This window comes from Indicator indicator, chromosome 25 (assembly GCF_027791375.1).
Source record: "Indicator indicator isolate 239-I01 chromosome 25, UM_Iind_1.1, whole genome shotgun sequence".
Classification (NCBI taxonomy): Eukaryota; Metazoa; Chordata; class Aves; order Piciformes; family Indicatoridae; genus Indicator; species Indicator indicator.
In genome coordinates, this window is record NC_072034.1 from 16,881,714 (window position 1) to 16,898,071 (window position 16,358).

Consider the following 16,358-nt stretch of genomic DNA (forward strand, 5'->3'; position numbering starts at 1 on the left):
CAAGTCTCTCTCTCTCCATACCAAACCATTTTCACTCAGCAGAAATTCAAGTTAGCAGCTCCTGACCCTAATTAAGGCACCTAGTCCTAATTGGCAGCAGTGCCAAGGCTGACACCCAGGCCTCACTCCTACAGGAGATGAGAAGCTGGATGTGTGCCTTGGATGAGAGAGGAAAAGGGGCAGAGTTTGACTTTGCAGCCAGCTTTGTAGGGATGCAGGATTTGTGGGAAGAAATGCAAAGATTACAGGTTCTGGTACACTTCCTGACACTCAGGCTTCTGCAGGTCTTCACTCTGTGGCCCTCTTAAAGGCAACCAGCTCCAAGCTGCCACAGGCATCCTCATTGCCAGCAGGGATGAGGGTGCTCCAGCTTGGTGTGGAAGGTCCCTTGCAGCCCAATGCAATTTGTGAATCTGATTTTTGCTACAATTTGTGGAGGCAATCCAGTACCAGAGCCTCTGTGGCCCCTTCCTCTGGCTCACAGAGAGGTCTCTAAGTGTGATCCTGAAAAGCTGTGGTACTAGGAAGAGCCCTCCCCATCCTGGGCAGCCTGGGCCAGGCTTTGAGAACCCTTGCAGGGAAGAAGTTTCTTCTAATGTCCTACCTAAACCTCCCCTGCGGCAACCTGAGCTCATTGCCTCTTGTTCAACCACTTGCTACAAGTGAGCCCAAGCCCCACCTGGCTGCAGCCTCCTCTCAGGGAGCTGTAGAGAGCAATGAGATCTCCCGTCAGCCTCCTTTTCTCCACACTGCACACCCCCAGCTCCCTCAGCTGCTCCTCATCCCCCTCCTACTGAAGAACTTCTTCCTCAGCTCCACTCTAACACTGCTCTGCCTCAGCCTCAAACCATTCCCCCTTGGCCTGTCTCTAGAGCCTTGCTCAAACCTTGCTCAAGCCTTGCTCAAACCTTGCTCAAGCCTTGCTCAAGCCTTGCTCAAGCCTTGCTCGAGCCTTGCTCAAACCTTGCTCAAGCCTTGCTCAAAACTTGCTAAAGCCTTCCTGAAGCCTTGCTCAAGCCTTGCTCAAATCTTGCTCAAACCTTGTTCAAACCTTCCTCAAGCCTTGCTCAAGCCTTGCTCAAAGCTTGCTCAAACCTTCCTCAAGTCTTGCTCAAACCTTGCTCAAGCCTTGCTCAAGCCTTGCTCAACCCTTGCTCAACCCTTGCTCAACCCTTGCTCAAACCTTACTCAACCCTTGCTCAAAACTTGCTCAAGCCTTGCTCAAGCCTTGCTCAAACCTTACTCAACCCTTGCTCAAAACTTGCTCAAGCCTTGTTCAAACCTTCCTGAAGCCTTGCTCAAACCTTACTCAAACCTTGCTCAAACCTTGCTCAAGCCTTGCTCAAGCCTTGCTCAAACCTTGCTCAAGCCTTCCTCAAGCCTTGCTCAAGCCTTGCTCAAATCTTGCTCAAGCCTTGTTCAAACCTTGCTCAAACCTTTCTCAAACCTTGCTCAAGCCTTACTCAAGCCTTGCTCAAGCCTTGCTCAAGCCCTCCTCGAATTGCCTTCCCATACCCCTCTCTCCTGAAGCTGCCTCCATCCTCCCTGCCCTGCCTCTCAAGCCCGCTCCGCAGCCTGGCATGAAGCCAGGAGCCCACACCCCAGCAAGCTGCAGAAGCCAGGAGCTGAGGAGCCAAGCCTGCTTCCCCTGGCCCCTGGCATGGTGCTGTGCCTCAGTTTACCCAGGACAAAGCAAGAGCTTGTCCTGAGGAGCTCATTAACTGCCTGCTGTCTGCTCCAGCCCTGGGTCCTCATGGCACTATCCTGCCCTGGCAGCCCCGGACCAGACAGCCCAGAGCCTCAGCACTGACACAGCAGCAGCACTCCCCATGTGGGTAGAAGAATCAGCTGTGAGCAATTCATTCCTTGACTCTTGGGCTTAAAGGTTCCCAGTCTCACAGTAGATCAGAGGCTGGAAGGGACCTCCAGAGATCCTCAGGTCCAACCCCCTGCCAGAGCAGCCTCACCCAGGGCAGTCCTCACAGGAATACATCCAGGTGGGGTTGGGAAAGTCTCCAGAGCAGGAGACTCCACAACCCCCCTGGGCAGCCTGCTCCAGGCCTCCAGCAGCCTCACACCAAAGAAGTTTCTCCTCCTGTTGAGCTGAAACCTTCTCTGCTCCAGTTGGTGTCCATTGGTGCTTGGCTTCTTGCTGAGCACCACCCAGCAGAGCCTGGCCCCCTCCCCTTGCCCCCCAGCCCTCAGCTCTTGAGAGACATTGAGCAGATCCCTCTCAGCCTTCTCCTCTCCACACTAACCACCCCCAGGGCTCTCAGCCTCTCTTCCCAGGGGAGATGCTCAAGTCCCCAACTCCTCCTCCTGCCTCTCCCTTGGCCTCTCTCCAGCAGGTCTCTGTCTCTCTGGAGCTGGGGAGCCCAGAGCTGGACACAGGATTGCAGCTGTGCTCTCAGCAGGGCAGAGCAGAGGGGAGCAGAACCTCCCCAGCCCTGCTGCCCACACTCTTCCTGCTGCCCCCCAGGACCCCCTTGGCTCTCTTGGCCACCAGGGCACTTGGCTGGCCCATGCAGAACTTGCTGCCCACCAGCACTCCAAGGGCTTTCTCCATGGAGCTGCTCTCCAGCAGGGCAGCCTCTAACCTGTCCTGCTGCCTGCTGTGATCCCTCCCCAGCTGCAGGACCCTGACCCTGTCCTGATTGACCTTCCTGAGCTTTGCCTTCCCCCAGCTCTCAGCCTGTCCAGCTCTGGTTGGGTGGCAGCACAGCCTGAGGGGTGTCAGCCACCTCCCACCAGGTTGGTACCATCAGCAAGTCTCCCCTCCAACATGTGGTGAGTGCCATTTTTGCTCCTGGGGACCCTCTCTTCCCATGTTATTTCCTCCTGGTTCACATAGAATTGTTGTATTTGCCCAAAGACTGCATTCATTGGCCACACCAATCCCAGGCAGTGCTCCAGGCTGGGGACAGAGTGGCTGAGAGCAGCCAGGCAGAGAGGGACCTGGGGGTTCAGGTTGGCAGCAGCTGAACAGGAGCCAGCAGTGTGCCCAGGGGGACAAGAAGGCCAATGGCATCCTGGCCTGCATCAGGAACAGTGTGGTCAGCAGGAGCAGGGAACTCATCCTGCCCTGTGCTCAGCACTGCTTAGGCTGCACCTGGAGTGCTGTGTCCAGTTCTGGCCTCCTCAGTTCAAGAAAGATGTTGAGATGCTGGAAGGTGTCCAGAGAAGGGCAACAAAGCTGGGGAGGGGTCTGGAGCACAAGGGTGGGGAGGGGTCTGGGGCACAGCCCTGTGAGGAGAGGCTGAGGGAGCTGGGGATGTTCAGCCTGGAGAAGAGGAGGCTCAGGGCAGACCTCATTGCTCTCTACAACTACCTGCAGGGAGGTTGTAGCCAGGTGGGGGTTGGGCTCTGCTCCCAGGCAAGCAGTGACAGAAGCAGAGGACACAGTCTCAAGCTGTGCAGGGGAGGTTTGGGCTGGAGGTGAGGAAGAAATTCTGCCCAGAGAGAGATTGGCCCTTGGGATGTGCTGCCTGGGGAGGTGGTGGAGTCCCCATCCCTGGGAGTTTAAAAGGAGCCTGGATGAGGCTTGCAGCTGAACTTCACTCAGTTTATTTCCTGGAGTTTTTTCTTTGTTAAAGGATCTGATGTCTTTCAAATCTGACTCCAAACAAGGGGCAGGCCTTGCACCTACCCTAGGTTTATCTAGAGAGCCTTAAGTCACGTGAGGGCAGAACTCAGGTGGCACCATGGACACTTTGCAAGCATGGCTAGTTCAAACCAAGCCTTCACTATCTCTGAAGTAAGCTTCCAGCTGTCCAAGACTCCTTTAGCTCTGGAATTTTCTCCCTCCACCCAAACTCTCCTGATCTTGTATCCCTTTGCCTGTCCCATCAAGATAAACCTCTGCACTGAGAGACAGCAGGACCTGGAAGGAGGAGGCTGTGGGGAGACCTTCTTGATATCTACAATGCCCTGAGAGGGGATTGGAGCCAGGTGGGGGATGGTCTCTTCCCTCAAATAACTTAGTGACAGGAGCAAATGGCCTGAAATTGCCCCAGGGGAGGGTTAGGTTGGAGAGGAGTAACAATTCCTTTGCTGCCAGAGTGGTCAGGGATTGGCAGAGGCTGCCCAGGGAGGTGGTGGAGTCCCCATGGCTGGAGGTGTTCCAGCAAGGTGTGGCCATGGCACTTGGGGCCATGGTGGGGTTGGGTTGGGGGTTGGACTGGGTGAGCTTGGAGGCTTTGTCCAACCAAAATGATTCTATGATTGCATTCCCTGAGTCTATCAGTGCCACTCCTGGACTCCTCCTAAACTTGGAGTGGCCCTGAACTGTCTGTGACTGTAGGTCTGTGCAGCCTGGGGCAAACATCCTCCTCCTCCTCTGCTTGGCTTCTCTTCACGACAGGAGGTGCCTGGAACACTGAACACAGCAGTGAGACACTGCCACACCATCCTGGTTGGAATAACTCAGTTGTTTCAAGCATCAATGCTCATCCTCAACCAGTTAGCAAAGTCCAGTGGGATCTGGAGAAGAGAAGGCTCCAGGGAGACCTCAGGGCAGCCTTCCACTACCTGAAGGGGCTCCAGGAGAGCTGGGGAAGGACTTTGGACAAGGGCTGGGAGGGACAGGCTGAGGGACACTGGCTTTGAGCTGGGAGAGGGGAGAGTGAGAGTGGAGATGAGGAAGAAATTGTTTCAAGTGAGGGTGGGGAGAGACTGGCACAGGTTGCCCAGGGAGGTGGTTGTGGCCCCATCCCTGGAGCTATTCCAGGTGAGGCTGGAGAGGGCTGTGGGCAACCTGATCTAGTGGAGGATGTCCCTGCTGAGTGCAGGGGGTTGGCCTGGATGAGCTTTGGAACTCCCTTCCAGCCCAGAGCATTCTGTGATCCTGTGACTTTTGCCAAGGGCTGGGAGTGACAGGAGGAGGGACAAAGGCTTTGAGCTGGGAGAGGGGAGAGTAAGAGTGGAGAAGAGGAAGAAATTGTTTCCAGTGAGGGTGGGGAGAGACTGGCACAGGTTGCCCAGAGAGGCAACACCTGGAAGTGTTGAGGACCAGGCTGGATGAGGTCCTGAGCAAGGTGTGCTGGTGGGAGGTGTCCCTGCCCATGGCAGGGGGGTGGCACTGGATGAGCTTTCAGGTTCCTTCCAACCTAACCCATGGTAGGGCTTAGGCAGGTAGGGTGCAGCTCCTTCCCCTGCGCAGACAAACCTTGGAGGCCTTTGTGAGGAGCCAGGGGCAGCCCCAGCAAGGCAGAGCTCCTCCTAAGCAGCACTTTGTGTCTCCACCTCCCTGCAGAGGCCTGAGGAGGAAGTTTCAATTACAGCCCTCAGTGGCAGATATGGAGCAGGCTGCTGCTGCCTGCCCATCGATTGCCTCCTGCAGATCAATACCTCCATAACGAGGGCTGATGCCTCCCTGACCTGTGCCAGCACAGGGAACTCTTGGGCTGGGGGCTGGTGGGAGGGCAGCCTCTGCTGATGGAAATGTGAGGAGCTCTGCAACCTGTGGGAGAGAGCCAGGAGCTTGACAGGTGTCTCTCCCAGGGCAGGAGGTGCTGTGGGAGGCTGAAGGCTGCCCTGCATTGCTTGGGCACTCAGTGTTGCCACACCAGGTTGTTGCTGCTGCAGTCACCTGGCAGTAAGCAGGAAAATACAGAAGCAATAGGAAGCTCCAAGTTGGAGAGGGCCTCCAAGGTCATCCAGTCCAACCAGCAACCCAACCCCACCATGGCCACAAGTGCCATGGCCACACCTTGCTGGAACACTTCCAGCCATGGGGACTCCACCACCTCCCTGGGCAGCCTCTGCCAATCCCTGACCACTCTGGCAGCAAAGAAATTTTTCCTCCTCTCCAACCTAAGCCTCCCCCGGGGGCAATTCCAGGCCATTTCAGGCCACCTCTAGGCAGACAGGGAGGGAGAGCTCCTAGGGAATTCATGGGGAGTGTGACAATCACATATTTGCTGAGGAGGTGAGGGTGACCTGGTTGTTCCTCTGCCTCAGCACTGCCTGAGTGGGGAGCAGCAGATCTAATGTCTCTGTTCCCTGCTCTCCAGTGAGCAGCTTGAATTGGGAGGTTCTCCATTCCAGCAGTCTAAGCTGTTGGGCAAGAAGCAGTTGAGGATGGCAGGAAAACTCTGCATGTCATGGAAAGTGACAGCCATTCATGAAAGACAGACTGTGACAGACTCACCTGGCACTGCCCTGGGACAGGACAGCTTTGGATGTAAGAAAGTGCAAGAGGCTTCCCCATGGGAAATCACAGAACTGTCAGGGCTGGAAGGGACCTCAAGGCTCAGCCAGTCCCAACCCCCTGCCATGGGCAGGGACACCTCACACCACAGCAGGTTGCTCACAGCCACATCCAGCCTGGCTGCAAAAACCTCCAGGGATGAGGCTTCCACCACCTCCCTGGGCAACCTCTGCCAGGCTCTCACCACCCTCCTGCCCAACAACTTCTTCCTCACATCCAATCTGAACCTCCCCACCTCCAGTTTTGCTCCATGAAGGCACACTGCTGGCCAGATGCAGGGAGGAAAAGATGAACTCTGAGTGAATCAGAGGCAGAGATGAAAGAGACCTGGGAATAATTAAAGGCTTGCCCTGACCATCATCCCAGAGCTGACAGAGGAAGGCTTGCTTAGCCCAGCACTATGCTGAGGTGATATCATTGCTTCCTATAAATCTATCAGGAGAGTAAATTTTGAAGACAGAGAGGCCTCTGTCAGCACAAACTGCTGGAGAGGAGCTGGGAACTGACTTCAGCTGGACACCAGGAGACTCCATCCCTGCTCTGGCCACCCTCTGCTGGGCAGGGGCTGTTCAGAAGGGGCTGTGGGGATGGGACCAGGGGCAAGGTTTTGGAGCAGGGCAGGTTTAGGTTGGACATCAGGAGGAAGTTGTGCACAGGGAGGCTGGGGAGAGACTGGAACAGGCTGCCCAGGGAGGAGGTGGAGGCTCCATCCCTGCAGACATTCAAGATCAGCCTGTATGTGTCCCTGGGCAGCCTGCTCTGGCTGGAGACCACAGAACCACAGAATTGTCAGGGCTGGAAGGGAGCTCAAGGCTCAGCCAGTCCCAACCCCCTGCCATGGGCAGGGACACCTCACACCACACCAGGTTGCTCACAGCCACATCCAGCCTGGCTGCAAAAACCTCCAGGGATGAGGCTTCCATCACCTCCCTGGGCAACCTCTGCCAGGCTCTCACCACCCTCCTGGCCAACAACTTCTTCCTCACATCCAATCTCAATCTCCCCACTTCTACTTTTGCTCCATCCCCCCCACTCCTCTCCCTCCCTCACACCCTCCAAAGTCCCTCCCCAGCTTTCTTGGAGCCCTCTTCAGATGCTGCAAGGCCACCAGAAGGTCTCCTGGCAGCCTTCTCCTCTCCAGCCTGCACAACCCCAACTCTCTCAGACTGTCCTCAGAGCAGAGCAGATCCAGCCCTCTGATCTTCCTCCTCATCATCAAGCAAAGCACTTTTCAGCAGAGGTCAGAAGGTCATCCTGTGATGCTGCTCTGCCTTCCCATCCCAGCAGTGCCACACAGCAACACCAGGGATGTTCTGGAGGGGTGGGGTAGGAGGTGTCAGTAGTAACAACAAAACTAATTGCAATGAGGAGGAAGATAAGGAGAAGACAGCAAAAGGAAGCCCAGGAAAGAGGAAGGCTGCAGAGTGTAGCTGCTCCTCAGCCCTGGCCAGCTCCCCTCAGTTGCTGTTCAGGCCATGCTGGCAGAGGGGATGGAAACATCCTATGGCTAGTTGTGATCACCTGTCCTGGCTGTGTCCCCTTACAGCTGCTTGTGCCCCTCCAACCTTCTCGCAGGAGAGGCTGAAAGGTCCTTCCCTATGGCTAAACCCTGCTGGGCAACAGCAGAACACCTCCAGGGATGGGCATTCAACCACCCCCCTGGGCAGCCTGGGCCAGGCTCTGGGAATCCTTTTAGCCAAGAAGTTTCTTCTAATGTCCAACCTAAACCTCCCTTGAGGCAATCTGAGGCCATTTCCTCTTCTCCTATCTCTTGTTTAATGGAAGCCCAAGCCCCACCTGGCTGCAGCCTCCTCTCAGGGAGCTGCAGAGAGCAATGAGGTCTCCCTCAGCCTCCTCTTCTCCACACCAAACACCCCCAGCTCCCTCAGCTGCTCCTCCCCAGCCCCCTTCTCCAGTGCACAGAACCATGAGATTGTTTGGGCTGGAAAAGCCCTCAAGGCTCATCCAGTCCAGCCAGCAACCCAAGCCCACCATGGCCACCAAACCATGGCCCCACCTGCCATGGCCACAGGTTTCTGGAACACCTCCAGGGATGGAGACTCCACCACCTCCCTGGACAGCCTGTCACTAGAGCCAGAGCAAAGCTGTGCTGTGTATGAGCAGGGCTGTTGGTGCTCAGGGCCTCAGACTGCTGGAACAACCCCCACAGCACCAGCAAAGCACCAGCAAAGTGCCTGCAGCACCCAAACCCTGAGCAAAGAGTGGCTGACAAAGACACCTCCCCCAGAGGGGCAGAGGGGGCCAGAGGGAATGCTGGAAGGTGAGGCAAGAGGATGCTCCCAGCACTGGGAAGGCAAAGTGATGGACACCAAGATGGGCTGGAGGCATTGGGAGACCTTCTGTGTGAATTAAACACCTGCAGCCCAGAGGGGAAAATCTCTCTCAGGCCAGATCTGGATGGTTAAAAGCTCCAACAAGAATTCCATGAACAAAACACACACCAGGGCAGTCTTCTGCTAAGCATAAACCAAGCTACAGTTAGAACACCTTGCTCTAGCCAGCTGCCTGAGGGTCAGCAAGGGCCAGAGGCCCCTCAGCCTCCTCTTCTCCACAGTGCACACCCCCAGCTCCCTCAGCTGCTCCTCCCCAACCCTCTTCTCCACACCCTTCCCCACCTTTCTTGCCCTTCTCTGGCCCTGCTCCAGCTCCTCAATGTCCTTCTTGCAGTCCTCAGACTGCCCCCAGCACTCCAGCTGTGGCCTCCCCAGTGCTGAGCCTGGGCACAATGATTCTGCTCCCTAGGCTGAAGTGTTTCTGGCCCTTATTCCTTGCTGCTTTCCAGCCATGGATAGGAGCAGCAGGTGGGGAGCTCCCCAGTGCTGAACCCAGGGGGACAATCCCTGCCCTGCTCCTGCTGCCCACACCATTGCTGCCCCAGTCCTGGCACCTCTGCCCTGCAGCTGCCCAGCACTCAGGAGCTTACAGCTGCAGGAAAGCTTCTCCTGAGCACTAATTAAGGAGCTCAGGGAAAAAAAAAAAAAATGCAGCTTGGCTTTCAAAAAGCTGCCAATGCTGAAGGTGGGGTCAGCCTTTTAATTTCAGAAAGGAAGGGACAAAACTTCCCAGGATGCCCTGAGGTATTGTTGAACACCTCCTGAATGTAGGCATTGGTGTTTAATCCCAGAATCCATTTAAAAGGGGCTGAAATCTATTCCTATGTACAAATGATGAATTAAGTGGATCAACGCTGCCTTATGTGTATTCATCACCATACTGCTCATTAGCTGAACAAAGAAAATAGCCTCAAGATTTCAGATCAAGAGTCTATCAAGGCTTGGCAAGCTGAGCAACTTATGCAGAAGGGTTGTCCTCATGGGACAGGAGTGCTCCAGAGTGACCTTCAGAGGCTGAACTTGCAGGCCAGGAAGGGGCAGCAGTGTGGAGGCTGTGTGAGGAGGTGGAGGGTTTTGGTTTGTTACCTCAAGCCTGGAAGCAGGAAACTCTCTGAGGCTGACCCCAGAGCACAAATATCCTTTGCTGAGGCAGGATTCGAGCCCATGACCACAGTACCACAGGGCATTAGAGGCTGGAAGAGACCTCCAGAGATCACCCAGTCCAACCCCCTGCCAAAGCAGGGGCACCCAGGGGAGTCTGCACAGGAATGCATCCAGGTGGGGCTGGAAAGTCTCCAGAGCAGGAGACTCTACAACCTCTCTGGCAGCCTGATCCAGGCCTCCAGCAGCCTCACACCAAAGAAGTTTCTTCTCCTGTTGAGCTGAAACCTTCTCTGCTCCAGTTGGTGTCTGTGATGGTTTGAAACTGTCTTTTTAATTTTTCCTTGCAAAGTTCAAAACAGAGAAAGTGAAAGAATGTAAATAAGTCACTATTGGGTGTAAGAAAGCAAAATAACGATTGTTCTAAACACTTCCATTGGATAGATAGAAATGTTTAAGAACTACTACCCAAAACAAAGTAGGCATTCTGCACATTCTGCGTTCGGCAGTGGGGGCAGTTGCTGGGCTGTCTGGCTGCTGTTTCTTCTTCTCTTCTGGCTGAAGATAACACGTACTGACCTTGGCAGCTAAGTTAACAACTTTCTGCTTAACTAACTCTGCTTCTCTGTCCAGGGGGGTCTGGGGGGGGAAGCTCCTGGGAGAGGGAGGCCCCTTTGGGAGGGTCCCCTTGGGGGGAAGCAAAGGGAGATCGGTTGTGCTTTTTCTGTTGATTGTATATATCTGTGAATGTTGTGAATTTTGTATATTTGTACATATTCATTGCATTTCATTGTAGATTTTAGACTCTGCTTGTAAATACAGCTTTTCATTTGCTTCCAGACTGAGCTAGCCTGGTTATTGTTGGTGGGGGGGGAATTTCAGCTCACACCGACACACTTTTTATTTTTGAGGGTGCACCTCCTTCCCTAGAACAGGGCCCTACAGGGCTGCAGAAATGGGCCTGTGCGAAAGCAGAATGGAGAGTGGCGTCTGACAGTTGATTTCCGTGCCTTGAATGAAGTAACTCCACCCATGAGTGCAGCTGTACCAGACATGATGGAACTCCAATATGAGCTGGAATCCAAGCAGGCCAAATGGTATGCTACCATAGACATTGCTAATGCTTTCTTCTCTATTCCCATAGCAGAGGAATGCAGGCCTCAGTTTGCTTTCACCTGGAGAGGCATTCAGTACACATTCAATCGTTTGCCCCAGGGGTGGATTCACAGTTCAACCATCTGCCATGCAGTGATCCATGATGCTTTGGAGAAAGGTGGAGCTCCAGAACACATTCAGTTCATCGATGACATCATCGTCTGGGGTGAGACTGCTGAAGAAGTCTTTGAGAAAGGTAACAAAATCATTGACATTCTCTTGCAAGCTGGTTTCGCTATCAAGCGAGACAAGGTGAAAGGACCTGCCAGGGAAATCCAGTTTCTGGGAGTGCGGTGGCAAGACGGTCGCCGTCACAGTGTCCATTGGTGCTTGGCTTCTTGCTGAGCACCACCCAGCAGAGCCTGGCCCCCTCCCCTTACCCCCCGGCCCTCAGCTGTTGAGAGACATTGAGCAGATCCCTCTCAGCCTTCTCCTCTCCACACTAACCACCCCCAGGGCTCTCAGCCTCTCCTCCCCAGGCAGTGCTCCAGGCCCTTCAGCATCCTTGCAGCCCTCCCTTGGCCTCTCTCCAGCAGATCCCTGTAGATCCCTCCTGAGCTGGGGAGCCCAGCACTGGATGCAATATTCCAGGGGAAGACTCAGCAGGGCAGAGCAGAGGGGGAGGAGAACCTCCCTGGCTCTGCTGGCCACAGTCTGCTGAATGCCCCCCAGGACCCCCTTGGCCTTCTTGCCCCCCAGGGCACATTGCTGTGCCCTGCAGAACTTGCTGCCCACCAGCACTGCCAGCTCCTTCTCCTTGGGGCTGCTCTCCAGTAGATCCCCTCCCAAGCTGTCCTGCTGCAGTTCATTCTTCCTGCCCAGCTGCAGGACTCTGCTCTCCTCCTTGCTGACCCTCAGGAGGTTCCTCTCTGCCCAGCTCTCCAATATGCTGAATCGGTGAGAAAATCAAAGTTGGGGAGGGGGTGAGGAAGGGCAGGTGGGGGGGAGGAGAAACCTCTCTCTCTCTCTTTGTGAACAAAGAGCAGCCCCTGCTCCCTCCTGACAAGAGACAAATGTTTCATTCAAATGCAGCCTTTCACATCTCGGAAGCAGTAATGAATTCCTGGGCACCTTTCTGCCTAGTTCACAGTGTCAGCCCTGGGGAGCTGAGGCACCTCAGGCATTCCTCCACCAAATTAAATGTAATATTCCACCCCTCCCGTGGAAGAGCTGCATAAATCAAGGCTTTGATTTGCATGGAGTCTCCTCTGTGAGCTCCCATTCCCTGCCAACCTCCACCCAGCCGCCGGTATTGTGTCAGGGACGGGAACAAAGCAATCAGGGGCTGGCAATGAGAGCCTGCTGGCAGTGTCATTGCTGCTGCTATTGGCTTGCTCTCATGTCAAGGCTGTTATTAAAATCCCGAGGCTTTGCCTCCTTCTTTTCATCTCAAAAGAAAATGTTTTCCCCTGACCTTCCCTCGTTCTGGCCAGCCCAGGGTGCAGCAGCGTTGCTCGCACGGTGCCTGCCAGAGGCTGAGAGGGAATTGCTGCTTAGATGAGCGGGCTGCAGGGGTTGATGAAAGGCAGGCAAAGCAGGGATGATCATGGAATGAAAATGCTGGATGGGAAGCAAAAGATAAGGTGGCCTTTTAGCCTCCTGGAGAATCACAGAATCATAGAATGGTCAGGGTTGGAAGGGACCTCAAGGCTCAGCCAGTCCCAACCCCCCTGCCATAGGCAGGGACACCTCACACCACAACAAGTTGCTCACAGCCACATCCAGTCTGGTCTTCAAAACATCACCTCCCTGGGCAACCTCTTCCAGTGTCTCACCACCCTCATGGGAAGTTCTTCCCTTAGCAAGCCAGATCTAAATCTGCCCTCCTCCAGCTTGGATTCTTTCCCCCCACTGAATCTCCCCACTTCTACTTTTGCTCCATCCCCCCACTCCTGTCACTCCCTCACACCCTCCAAAGTCCCTCCCCAGCTTTCTTGGAGCCCCCTTCAGATGCTGCAAGACCACCAGAAGGTCTCCTGGGAGCCTTCTCCTCTGCAGCCTGCACAACCCCAACTCTCTCAGGCTGTCCTGAGAGCAGAGGAGCTCCAGCCCTCTGCTCATCCTCAGGGCCCTTCTCTGGACACCTTCCAGCCCCTCCAGATCCTTCCTGCAACAGAGGCTCCAGAACTGGACAGGAGGAAATGGCCTCAAGCTGCCTCAGGGGAGGTTTAGGTTGGACATTAGAAGAAAAATCTTCCCTGAAAGGGTTCTCCAAGCCTGGCAGAGGCTGTCCAGGGAGGTGGTTGAATGCCCATCCCTAGAGGTGTTTCCAGGAGGCAGAGCTGTGGTGCTAAGGGCCATGGCTCAGCCCCAGCCTTGGCAGGGTTAGAGGATGGTTTGCCCTTGCTCTTCAAGGTCTTTTCCAACCAAACCATTCTGTGACCCAGACTGACAAACTCCCTTGGAGCCCTTCTGTGCAGCTCTGAGCTCTCTGCACACTTTGACCTGCACAAAGCACAGAGCTGCTCTGGTTCCTGCCAGTCTGCAGCCACAGCAATGATCCTCTTGCGAAACCAGCATCCTTGGAAGGAGCTCTGAGATCCTTCCAGAATGTGGCCATGTGGATATGTCCCCAGGGGCCTTTTAGCTCACATCCCTCTTTTCTGCAGGGTTTCTTCCAGCTGTGATCAAGGTCAAGGGTTTGGCATCTGCCCTTTGACAAGAGGTCGTCTGTGGCACCCTTCTGTCAGGGCCCAAAAGACAACTGCTGCTCAAGAGAGGTTGAAGGGTTTGCTTTTGAGGAACTCAGCAGTTGGCCACTGACACCAAGCTGGAGGGAAGGGATCCATCCAGAGGGTCCTGGACAGGCTGCAGAAGTGACCTCAACACAACCTCATGAAGGTCAACAAGGCCAAGTGCAAGGTCCTGAACCTGGGTCAGGGCAATTGTGGCAGTTTGGGCTGGGTGCCCCCTGCCACTGCTGCATGAGATACACCTCTGGTGTCCTGGGTGCTCACCCAATAGGGGTGGACACAGGAAACGGCGTATTTCTACCCATAAATCCTGCGCCCTATAAAGCCATCTGCAGAGTCATCCTCTTCCTCTTTCTTCCCTCTCTGCTCCCATGGGAGATGTCCTCTCTTATCGGGTAATGCCGGGGGAGTATCCTCAAGGCCACTTAGGCCTGACTAGGCCTAATGCCAGGAGGAGAATGGAGGGGGGGGCAGTCTCAGACCTGGCCAGCCTGAGACTTGCCTAGCAGTGGGAGGGGGAAGAAAGAGCCCTGAGGGATTGGGTAGACCCTCAGGTGGGGAGAAGGGAAGGATTGGGAAGCTTTGGGAATTCTGTGAGGGGTTCTGTATGCTTTTGGGATATTCTTGGCACTATCCTTTGTAGTCTTTTGTAGCTTCACCAATTGCTTTTCCATTTAAACTTTCCATCACTCTCCAATCCGTTTGTGTGAGTCTCATTCTTTTGTCCCTTTCTGGGCAAGAGACGTTCTGTCTGGCCTCAAACTAGCACAGCAATGCAAAGCACAGATGCAGGCTGTGTGAGGAGTGGCTGAGAGCAGCCTGCAGGAGAAGGCCTTGGGGGTGTCAGGTGGTGACAAACTTCCCAGTAGCCAGCAGTGGTCCCTGGCAGCCCAGCAGGCAGCTGTGTGCTGAGGTGCATCCAGAGCAGGGAGAGCAGCAGCACAGGGAGGGGATTCTGCCCTCTGCTCTGCTCTGCTCAGACCCCACCTGCAGCACTGCCTCCAGCTCTGGGGCCCCCAGCACAAGAAGGACCTGGAGCAGCTGGAGAGGCTCCAGAGGAGACCACCAAGATGATCAGAGGCTGGAGAAGCTCTGCTGTGGGGATAGGCTGGGAGAGTTGGGGCTGTTCAGCCTGGAGAAGAGAAGACCTCAGAGCAGCCTTCCAGGACCTGAAGGGGCTCCAGAAGAGCTGGGGAGAGACTCTGGACAAGGGCTGGGAGTGCCAGGAGGAGAGACCTTGAGCTGGGAGAGGGGAGATTGAGAGTGGAGATGAGGAAGAAATTGTTTCAAGCGAGGGTGGGGAGAGACTGGCACAGGATGCCCAGGGAGGCTGTGGCTGCCTCCTGCCTGGAGGTGTTGAGGGCCAGGCTGGATGAGGCCCTGAACAAGCTGTGCTGGTGGGAGGTGTCCCTGCCCATGGCAGGGGCTTGGAGCTGGATGATCTCTGAGGTCCCTTCAAACCCAACCCATTCTGAGGTGTAGGATTTTCTCAGGTACTTTCTGCTGGCATCACTGTGATGCATCTCTGAGTGCTGGCCCATGGGCAGAAGGACTCCCCTCAGCCTTCTCTTCTCCAGGCTGAATCACTAAGCTTGGAGAAGAGCTCTAAGACCATGCAGTCCAGCTTTCTACCCAGCACCTCCATGACCTATCAGCCCATTCAAGGAGTGCCATATCTGGCTGCTTGAAGTGAACAGTACTGGTTTGCAGAGCTTGGGAAGCCCTTGGCTCAGGCTCAGTGAGGACTTCTGCCTCAGCAATTTTCCCATCAAATTTTTTCAGGAAAACAGCTGCACGGCAGCTCAGGGGAAGGAAGGAGCACAGAATATTGAGTGGAAGGAGCACAGAATGCTCAGTAGAAGAAAGGAGCAGAGAATGCTGAGGGGAAGGAAGGAGCAGAGAATGGTCATGGGAAGGAAGGAGCAGAGAATGTTCAGAGGAAGGAAGGAGCAGAGAATGCTCAGGGGAAGGAACAGCGTGCTGGGGCACACCCATCCTGAATGGGGCTGAGAAGAACCCAGCCCCAGGTGGACAAAAGAAATTTAATCTGGGGAGGGTTTGGCCCCTCCCCTGCTGGGAGAAGGTGGTCCCCTAACTCAGAGGTGGTCTATTCCACTTCCCCTTCCTGTCCAGCAAGCCTATAAAAGGGGGGATATCTTGCTGCTCTGCCTTTTTTCCTGCCTCGTCTGCTCGAGAGGACTTCCTGTTGCTGTCACTGTCTCCTGCACCGGACCACGTGGCTGGGGCCCTTTCTCTCTCTCAACTGAATCCACCGACATCCAGGGGAACACAAGGCCATCCAGCCTTGGTTTTGTATATTTTTTTTTTTCACTTACCCTCATCCCTCACCTCTGTGAACCCCCCCCCGCCCCCCCCACCCCGTTACTGATATATATATATATATATGTAAAAAAAAAAAAAATTTTTCCTTTCCCTTCTGTGAAAAAAGAAAAAAATTTACTCCTCCTACTTCCAAACCAACTTCAGAATATTTCTTTCATGAATTTTTTTTCCTTTCCATTTTCCCTACCCCTTTTTTTCCCCTTTCTTCTCTCTCCCCACACTGCCAAGAAAAAAGGGAGAGGGGCAGGGGGAGGAATTTATATCTATTATCATTTGAGCCCAAACTACCACAAACAGAATGCCGAGCGGAAGGAAGGAGCAGAGAATGTTCAGTGGAAGGAAGGAGCAGAGAACGCTGAGGGATAGGAAGGAGCAGAGAATGGTGTTGGGAAGGAAGGAGCAGAGAATGGTGTTGGGAAGGAAGGAGCAGAGAATGATCAGGGGAAGGAAGGAGCAGAGAATGGTGAGGGGAAGGAAGGAGCAGAGAATGGTCATGGGAAGGAA